General features: G+C 37.3%; 1 pseudogene; it reads right to left on the bottom strand.

Moving 5' to 3' along the window:
• Positions 1-208: 208 nt before the first annotated feature.
• LOC136154408 (small ribosomal subunit protein uS2B-like) lies at positions 209-1604 on the bottom strand (annotated as a pseudogene).
• Between the last annotated feature and the right edge of the window lie 8081 nt (positions 1605-9685).

Genomic DNA, 9685 nt, shown 5'->3' on the forward strand with positions numbered 1-9685 from the left:
AAGAATCAAGATCTTCAGCATAAAAGACAACATCAAGATACAAATCAAATGTGAAACAGAATCCGATAATGTTCATTTAAATGTGGGAAATTAGTAATATGAAGTTAGAATGTATAGATTTACTTACTTTTGCAGAAATGGTCTTTTCCATCAACTTTATAGTTCTGTTTTCTGTTTAAGAGCTTGGGAGGCAACAGCTTGAGACCAGTCAGTTACCATATTCAGCACGGAAACGCTGAATAGGCACAGAGGGCACTGCCTGCCCTCAGACTAATCTGCAACCTTGAGTTTAATAGCAGTAAACTCTGGAATTCGATAGGTCCATTCACCCTGAAGTTCCTCCTCAGTCACAGCCTTTCCAGCAGCGGCCCACTCTTAATTTTCAATCTCCTCAGGATCTCTGTGCAAGTAGAGCTTAGGCGCAACCTCCGGCGAGCTCACGCGGGAAAACGTGCTGTGCATGCGCAGAACCTCCGGGTCCAGCAGCCACTGCGTCAGCCCCAGCTGAAGGTCCTCCCTCATCGCTGAAGGGGGCGGCAACGTCTACATAGCCTAGAGGAGAATCTGTGTTACACAGACCAATAGCGGACAAGTTAACTTAAGACGCCTCTGGGAGAGACAGATAGTCAGTCCTGGGATCTGTAACCATGAGAAGTGGAGGCTCCTGGAACACAGCCTGGATCTGGTTAGTGAAGTTTCCAGAACTGAAGTGGCCAGCAATAGAGGTGGCCTGAGTATCAGCTACAGATTTCGTGTGTCCTGCTGGCCAGTGTTCCTGAAGGAGATGATGCCAATATCAGATGGATTTTCAGTGGCCACTATGGCGCGAGCTGCTGGCAGAAACTTCTCCCAGGGTCTCTTCACACTTAAGATGTAGATGCCACCACTTTCCTTTTTTGTAGATATAATGTTCCATTTGAAAGTCAAGGTTGGTGCCACCTGAGTAGGTTTCTGTGGCAAGGAATTTAGGTACAGTCTCCTCCTTCTTGTGCACTACCGCCAGGCAAGGGCTTCAAACATTGTGAACGCTCGCCTTTCTGACAGAAACTGAAGGCGATACCGTATGGACTCCGCTCTGCATGGTGTGGAAAGGTAGAATTTATTTTTCTCCTTGTAAGATAAACAAAATACATGTGTTTTTAGCTCTCCACTGATTGCATAAATTTATGTAATTTATGCCCTAAAAGCTGTGACAACCCAGTAGAAAATACAAACCTACCACCCAGATATAGTTTCCAAATATTATTTTCCACTTACAAAAATTACCAGGGTTTCTTAAAATATATGTGATCAGAAATATTCAAGGTGAGCCTGATCATCTTGTCACTTCTGAAATCCTGTACCTAGACTTCCTCATAGACCATGAAAGGACACAGGAGGCAACTTGAAGGGACTCTCATTAGCCAAACATAGGACCATTTGTGCTTCAAATAGAATGAATACTGAAATACAGCAAATCTAATGAGTTGGCCAAAAAATGTGTTCAGGCTTTTCCAAACGATGGTACGAGAAAACCCAAATGAATTTTTTGGCCAGCCCAACATTGAAATTGATAATTACACTTAATATCCTATTTATTGATCCTACTTACGCAACCAGCTCATTATTCAAGGAAATTCATAGAAAAGGTAAAATAATCAGTAGGAATTGCATACTACTACTTATAAAATATTCACACTGAATCAATTGGACATCTAGATTTAACTGTTATGTGAAATTTTGACAAATGGGGGGAAAATGAGAATTTCAAAATCAATATAAACAGAATAGTATATGAACAACAGGATAAACCAAATATAGAAGTTAGGAGATAATAAATGTAAGATCTGGAAATTTATGAAATTCAAGACAAATACAAAATAAAGAGAATCAGCAAGACAAAAGTTGATTATTTTAAAAAGATAACACATAGATGTTGGCAAAATTAATCAAGAAGAACAGCAGTACATATAAACAATATGAGGGAAGAAAAAGGAGAAAAAACATAAGTAGAGATAATACTCAGATTACTTAGAACAAGAAAAACTTTATGACAAGAAGCTTTACTATTCACACAAAATATTCAATTTCCTAGAAACTGAGTTTTAATAATTGACTCAAAAATATTGTCTTTTAACAAATACATTGAATCACTATTTTTCCCCTTTATTTTTTATTAGTTGGAGGCTAATTACTTTACAATATTGTAGTGGTTTTTGCCATACATTGACATGAATCAGCCATGGATTTACATGTGTTCCCCATCCTGAACCTCCGCCACTTCCCTCCCCATCCCACCCCTCTGGGTCTTCCCAGTGCACCAGCCCTGAGCACTTGTCTCATGCATCCAACCTGGACTGGTGATCTGTTTCACAGTTGATAATGTACATGTTTAGATGCTGTTCTCTCAGATCATCCCACCCTCGCCTTCTCCCACAGAGTCCAAAAGTCTGTTCTATACATCTCTGTCTCTTTTTCTGTCTTGCATATAGGGTTATCATTACCATCTTTCTAAATTCCATATATATGCATTAGTATACTGTATTGGTCTTTATCTTTCTGGCTTACTTCACTCTGTATAATGGGCTCCAGTTTCATCCATCTCATTAGAACTGATTCAAATGTATTCTTTTTAATGGCTGACTAATATTCCATGGTGTATATGTACCACAGCTTTCTTATCCATTCGTCTGCTGATGGACAGCTAGGTTGCTTCCATGTCCTGGCTATTATAAACCATGCTGCGATGAACATTGGGGTACACGTGTCTCTTTCAGATCTGGTTTCCTTGGTGTATATGCCCAGGAGTGGGATTGCTGGGTCATACGGCAGTTCTATTTCCAGTTTTTTAAGGAATCCCCACACTGTTTTCCATAGTGGCTGTACTAGTCTGCATTCCCTGAATCACTATTTTAAAATGTAAAATAACAAATACCAGGTCTAAGGTTTTCAGGAAAATTCTGTCAATTACAAAGAGAAGATAAATATAATCTTAAAAACACATTTCCAGAGAAGAGAGGGGGAAAAAATAAATTACTCCACAATTCACTTAATGATGCAAATATAACCTCAACAGCAAAATCTGACCATATCAGGCTAACAAAAAGAAATTAGAGACAAAAGCACTTATTAACATAAAGATCCTAGATAAAATGTTAACAAATTTATCCCAGCAGTAGGTAAGAAGCATAATTTCGGACTCTTTTGTTGACTATGATAGCTACTCCATCTCTTCGAAGGGATTCTTGCCCACAGTAGTAGATATAATGGTCATCTGAGTTAAATTCACCCATTCCAGTACATTTTAGTTCACTGACTCCTAGAATGTCGATATTCACTCTTGCTGTCTCCTGTTAGACCGCTTCTAATTTGCCTTGATTCATGGACCTAACATTCAGGTTCCTATGCAATACTGCTCTTTACAGCATCAGACTTTACTTCCATCACCAGTCACATTCACAATTGGGTGTTGTTTTTGCTTTGGTTCCATCTCTTCATTCTTTCTGGAATTATTTCTCCACTGATCTCCAGTAGCATATTGGGCACCTCCCGACCTGGAGAGTTCATCTTTCAGTGTCCTATCTTTTTGTCTTTTCATACTGCTCATGGGGTTCTCAAGGCAAGAATACTGAAGTGGTTTGCCATTCCCTTCTCCAGTGGACCACGTTTGTCAGAACTCTCCACCATGACCCATCCATCTTGGGTGGGCCTACATGCCATGGCTCATAGTTTCATTGAGTTAGAAAAGGCTGTGGTCCAGGTGATCAGATTGTTTAGTTTTCTGTGATTATAGTTTTCATCCTGTCTTGTCTGATGGAGAAGGATAAGAGGCTTATGGAAGCTTCCTGATGGGAGAGACTGACTGAAGGGGAAATCGGGTCTTGTTCTGATGGGCAGGGCCATGCTCAGTAAATCTTTAATCCAATTTTCTGTTGATGGACTCATTTGAAAAGCCCCTGATGCTGAGAAATATTGAAGGGAGGAGGAGAAGGGGATGACAGAGGATGAGATTGTTGGATGGCATCACTTACTCAAAGGACATGAGTTTAAGTCATGAAACTTCAGGAGTTGGTGTTGGACAGTGAGGCCTGGCGTGCTGCAGTCCATGGGGTCACAAAGAGTCAGAAACAACTGAGTGACTGAACTGAACTGAACTGAATAAGCATAATACATCGTGACCAGTGGGCTGTTTAGAACTTTTCAAGATCAAATTGTGTTTGCCTAACAGTATTCTTAACTGTCATGGTGAGAAGAGACTGACATGTGAGAAGAGGCAGAAGGTGGGAAATAGTTAGGAGCAGAGTTGCCAGATAAAATTTTGATTGGCTAAATCTGGCAACTCTAGCTAAGAGATTATTGAAGTAATTGAAATGAGATATGTTGTTGGCTTGTACCAGGATGGTGGCAAGGCAGATGGTGAGCAGTGATCAATTCTGGAAAAATTTTAATGCCAAATTCAATAGGCTTTGATAGCCTGGATATGGATTATTTTTCATCTTTCTATCATCACTTGCCCAGCACTGTTCTAGGCCATTATCATCCTTTACTGCAGTTCTGAAACAGCCTCCTAATTGCTCTGTTGCCCCAGTCCTGTCCTTCTACAGTTCCAATTTCCAATTTAAATAGTATTTTGAAAAATAGAAATCTGATTATTCACTAAGTCGCTTCAATGACTAACTTTTGCCTTTGGATAATGTCTGACTCCTAGAAATCAATAACTATCACCCCAAAAGGCTATCACTTCCACTATGCAATCTCCACCTTCCGTCTGGCTGAGTCCTATTCATTCTCCAGTTCTTAACCTAAATGTGGCATTCTCAAGAAGACCATCACTCAGACAGGTTTTGTTCCATTGCCATTGGTTCCCATAGAATTCTGGTTTCTCCTACCTTCAGGATGAATGTTACCATTCATCAAGCTACATTATAATCATTTATTTAACTGGATGTTTTATCAACTGTTTTGTAATTTGGAGAGGAGGGAGTTATAAGTGTTTTACTTATTATCGTATCCCTAGAACTTGAAGAATGTTTGACACAGAGTACATAGTAAATAAATATTTCAGATTAATTGTTAATAAATTAGCTAATTAAATATTTGCATTTCATATTTGCATAAGGATTATTAAGATCTCCAAGAAAACAAATGGTGTGCTTCATAACAGCACACTAAATGGTGTTCATTATTATATTTGCTAAAAATAACTTCATAGAATGAGTTTTTCTTTTACTTAAAGCATAAATTTATATATATGTCTTGTTGTTGCTAAGTTGTGTTTGATTCTTTATGACCCCATGAACTGTAGTCCGCCAAGTTCCTCTGTCCATGGGATTTCACAGGCAAGACCCATGTCTCCTGCATTGGCAGGCAGATTCTTTACCACTGAGCCACCAGGGAAGCCCAAATTTATACAAACTTAATTAAAACAGTGCACATTTTGACCTTTTACTTTAAAAATAATTACTTCAATCCTGGATTAACTAGAACTTCATTTGTACAATGTGAAAATGAAGTGAATGTTTCTTTCTACATATTTTATTTCACTACCTTTCAATATGATAACAGAAAAGAATAGACAGGTTAGAGGACATTTCTTTCTCATACTGTTACCAATAGTGAAAGATAATGAAGTGACTCTAAAATGGAAGTCAATGAGATTTAATTGAATTAAATCAATACAAATAATTTAAAAATTATTTTTAAAAGGAGTGAGCATATTTTAAACTTTGGGAAAGGATTAATAATCTAAGTATGTCATAACTTCTCAAAATAAAGAATTAATAACAAACTAGAAATATTGTGGACTCGTGACCATTTTAAAAGTAGTTTCTTTTCTGGTTTTAACTAGAATTTGACCCAGCATTAATTGCATACTATCTACCAGACTTACTCATGTGGAAAACCTGGTACACAGTCCCCAATGCCCAGAAAAATGCCTTTTCTTTTCCTTTGTAAAAATGAACTAGACCTTGAAAAATAGCTGATCCTGTGGCCTGGAACACAGTATGGCTGCCCAAAAGTGAGGAGGATTTCAGAGATGACTTGGCTAGCACAAGGACAAATGAGCTCAGTTTAAGAAGGATTTTCATGATCTAAGTTTTGACAATATATACATAGCAGAGGAAATACTACTGTAATTATTTGAAACAAGTCGAGTCTGTGATTAAAAGTATAACTCTTTAGTTATAATCATAAAAGGAAAGTTTAGTATGAAGTTTAAAAACAAGAACATTATAATGTATGTGAAAGCTGATATCAATCAGTTCAGTTCAGTTCAATCCAGTCGCTCAGTTGTGTCCATCTCTTTGCGACACCATGGACTGCAGCATGCCAGGCTTCGCTGTCCATCACCAACTCTTGGAGCCTACTCAAACTCATGTCCATTGAGTCAGTGATGCCTTCCAACCGTCTCATCCTCTGTCGTCCACTTCTCCTCTCACCTTCAATCTTTTCCACCACCAGGGTCTTTTCCAATGAGTCAGTTCATCACATCAGGTGGCCGAAGTATTGGAGTTTCAGCTTCAGCATCAGTCCTTCCAATGAATATTCAGGATTGATTTCCTTTAGGATGGACTAATTGGATCTCCTTACAGGTCAAGAGACTTTCAAGAGTCTTCTCCAACACCACAGTTCAAAAGCATCAGTTCTTCAGCACTCAGCTTTCTTTATAGTCCAACTCTCACATCCATACATGACTACAGGAAAAACCATAGCCTTGACCAGACGGACCTTTCTTGGCAAAGTAATATCTCTGCTTTTTAATATGCTGTCTAGGTTGATCATAACTTTCCTTCCAAGGAGTAAGGGTCTTTTAATTTCATGGCTGCAATCACCATCTGCAGTGATTTTGGAGCCCAAAAAAATAAAATCTGACACTGTTTCCACTGTTTCCCCATCTATTTGCCATGAAGTGATGGGACCGGATGCCATGATTTTAGTTTTCTGAATGTTGAATTTTAAGCCAAATTTTTCACTCTCCTCTTTCACTTTCATCAAGAGGCTCTTTAGTTCTTCGCTTTCTGCCATGATTGTGGTGTCATCTGCATATCTGAGGTTACTGATATTTCTCCCAGCCGTCTTGATTCTGGCTTGTGCTTCATCCAGCCTGGCATTTCTCATGATGTACTTTGCATATAAGTTAAATAAGCAGGGTGACAATATACAGCCTTGAAATACTCCTTCCCTACTTGGAACCAGTCTGTTGTTCCATGTCCACTTCTAACTGTTGCTTCCTGACCTGCATACAGATTTCTCAGGATGCAGGTCAGGTGGTCTGGTATTCCCATCTCTTTCAGAATTTTCCACAGTTTATTGTGATCCACACAGTCAAAGGCTTTGGCATAGTCAGTAAAGCAAAAGTAGATGTTTTTTCTGGAACTCTCTTGCTTTTTTGATGATCCAGCGGATGTTGGCAATTTGATCTCTGGTTCCTCTGCCTTTTCTAAAGCCAGCTTGAACATCTGAAAGTTCATGGTTCATGTACTGTTGAAGCCTGGCTTGGAGAATTTTGAGCATTAGTTTACCAGCGTGTGACATGAGTGCAATTGTACGGTAGTTTGAATGTTCTTTGGCATTGCCTTTCTTTGGATTGGAATGAAAATGGACCTTTTCCAGTCCTGTGGCCACTGCTGAGTTTTCCAGATTTGCTGGCACATTGAGTGCACCACTTTCACAGCATCATCTTTTAGGAATTGATTGTTGATACCAGTAAATTTTATTTAATTGGTTAATTTTAATGATAAGGGAATGTAATGTATATAACATCCATTTTCTGTTAAGAAATTATCTTTTTATGAAGAATAAAGTTGTACCTTTCTCAATATTTGTTATGTTTAGGAAAATTAAGACCCTGTAGAAACAAATTGATTATAATTGGTAGTCTCCCACCCTATGTAGGAAGAAAGAAATTTCAAATGGTTTTTGCAAGATGAATGAACTAAATATCATATTCTTCATTGACCAAAACCTGAACTCTCTGAATGATGACACTAAATATAACTAGATGATGATGTCTTTCTTATCTACAATATTGATTACAAATCAGATCAGTATACAATATTTAATAGGCAGCAAACTATAGAGCCTTGGACAAGTGAAAATGAAAAAACTGGTTACTGTGGAAAAGCTCAGCAGCATATGGGTACCAAAATTTAAGAAAAAAGTCTTACGTTTGACATTACTTAAAACTTTTTATTAAAATAAAGGGATTAGGAGCTACAATTTGAAGTAGTTAAAAGGCACAACTGTATCCCATTCCCCATTCAAGAAGTAATTAGTTGATATCCAGAATCTACAACTTTGATTGGTTTTCTTGACATTTGGATTGTTTCCAATCTACATACCAAGATGACCATAGCTGTGAACTTCTGAAGTGTGCTTGGTTAGACAGAATTACTCTGTCTTAACTTCCTTAAAGCAAAAAAGCGCCATCAAAAGTATATGAAGATTATAAATATTTTAATATAATTTGCAAAATTTCATTCAGAAAGTCTGTAATAATATACACCATATAAAGTAGTGTATGAGAGTGATTTTCCCATGTATGTATATATCCAAGACAACTGGTTGTCTCCCCATTGTCTATTCTCCCATTCTTTACTAAGACAAAGCACATTTCATTCTAGATTTCAATGTGCCAAGACCAAAACTAAATTTCCCAGGGCCCCTGTACCCAGAAGTGAACAACAAGATGAAGCATAAATTAGGTAAGTCTTCCGGATATCCTCTATCCTTAACAAGACATGATGTTAGGGATATAGCAGCAATCTTGGAACCAGAGAACCTGATAATCAAAATCACTTGCTAAGGATGATGATAATTTTGAGAATGAATCCTTTTTTATTTCCTCTTTGAATCCTATGTCCCAGTTATGCATTCTAGAAATGCATTAAGTTCAAGCACCATACAAAGTTTGGCCCACCTTTTTATCCTCAATGCCTAGCATACTGTCTTTCTATAATAATGGTACTACAGAGAGCTATCACTAAATACTTGATGAATAAATTAATAAATGTAATAATTCATATTTTTATTTGTTAGAATATATCTTCCAGTGTTTCTTGTGAAAGAACATGGAGGCTCACTTTCTCTGCCCTACATGCCACCTATGTATGTTGACAGACTATCTGGCATATAAATATTTTTTTACTTCTTTTTTCCTCTCAAAATATTGTAGATTTTACTATATTCTCTTCTGCATTTGTTATTGCAAATGTTCCAAAGTTCTTTTTTTTTTATTCCCTGGAGTAAGATTTTAATTTTATGCTTCCTTGATTGTAGAATTATTAATCTTTCATGAAATGTCTCACACATTCACTAGGATGAGATATTTTTCTTGGTAAACACTTCGTCTTATAAGTCAAACCTTATATCCCAAATGGAAAAATGGTGCAATACTCTGGTAATAATTTTCTTGCATTAGTCCTTGATAAAAAGCTGCGTGCATTACATTTTTTAAGTTAGTTTTTTAATGGTTTTATCAAAACAAAACAAAAAAGCAAAAAACAGTTTTTAAAAATGGCAAAAAAGGAAAGAAAAAAAAGTTCCTGCGAAATTGCATATCAACAAAAGCTGGTTTTATAGAGGACCATGAACTATGCACAAATTGGTTCAAGACATTTTTCTCAAGTTCAGTAGTGTATTTATCTAAATAGACCTTCCTCAGAGTAAGCGCATCTCATTTGCCATTACATGCGCTCTGTATATT

Source organism: Muntiacus reevesi, chromosome X, assembly GCF_963930625.1.
Source record: "Muntiacus reevesi chromosome X, mMunRee1.1, whole genome shotgun sequence".
Classification (NCBI taxonomy): Eukaryota; Metazoa; Chordata; class Mammalia; order Artiodactyla; family Cervidae; genus Muntiacus; species Muntiacus reevesi.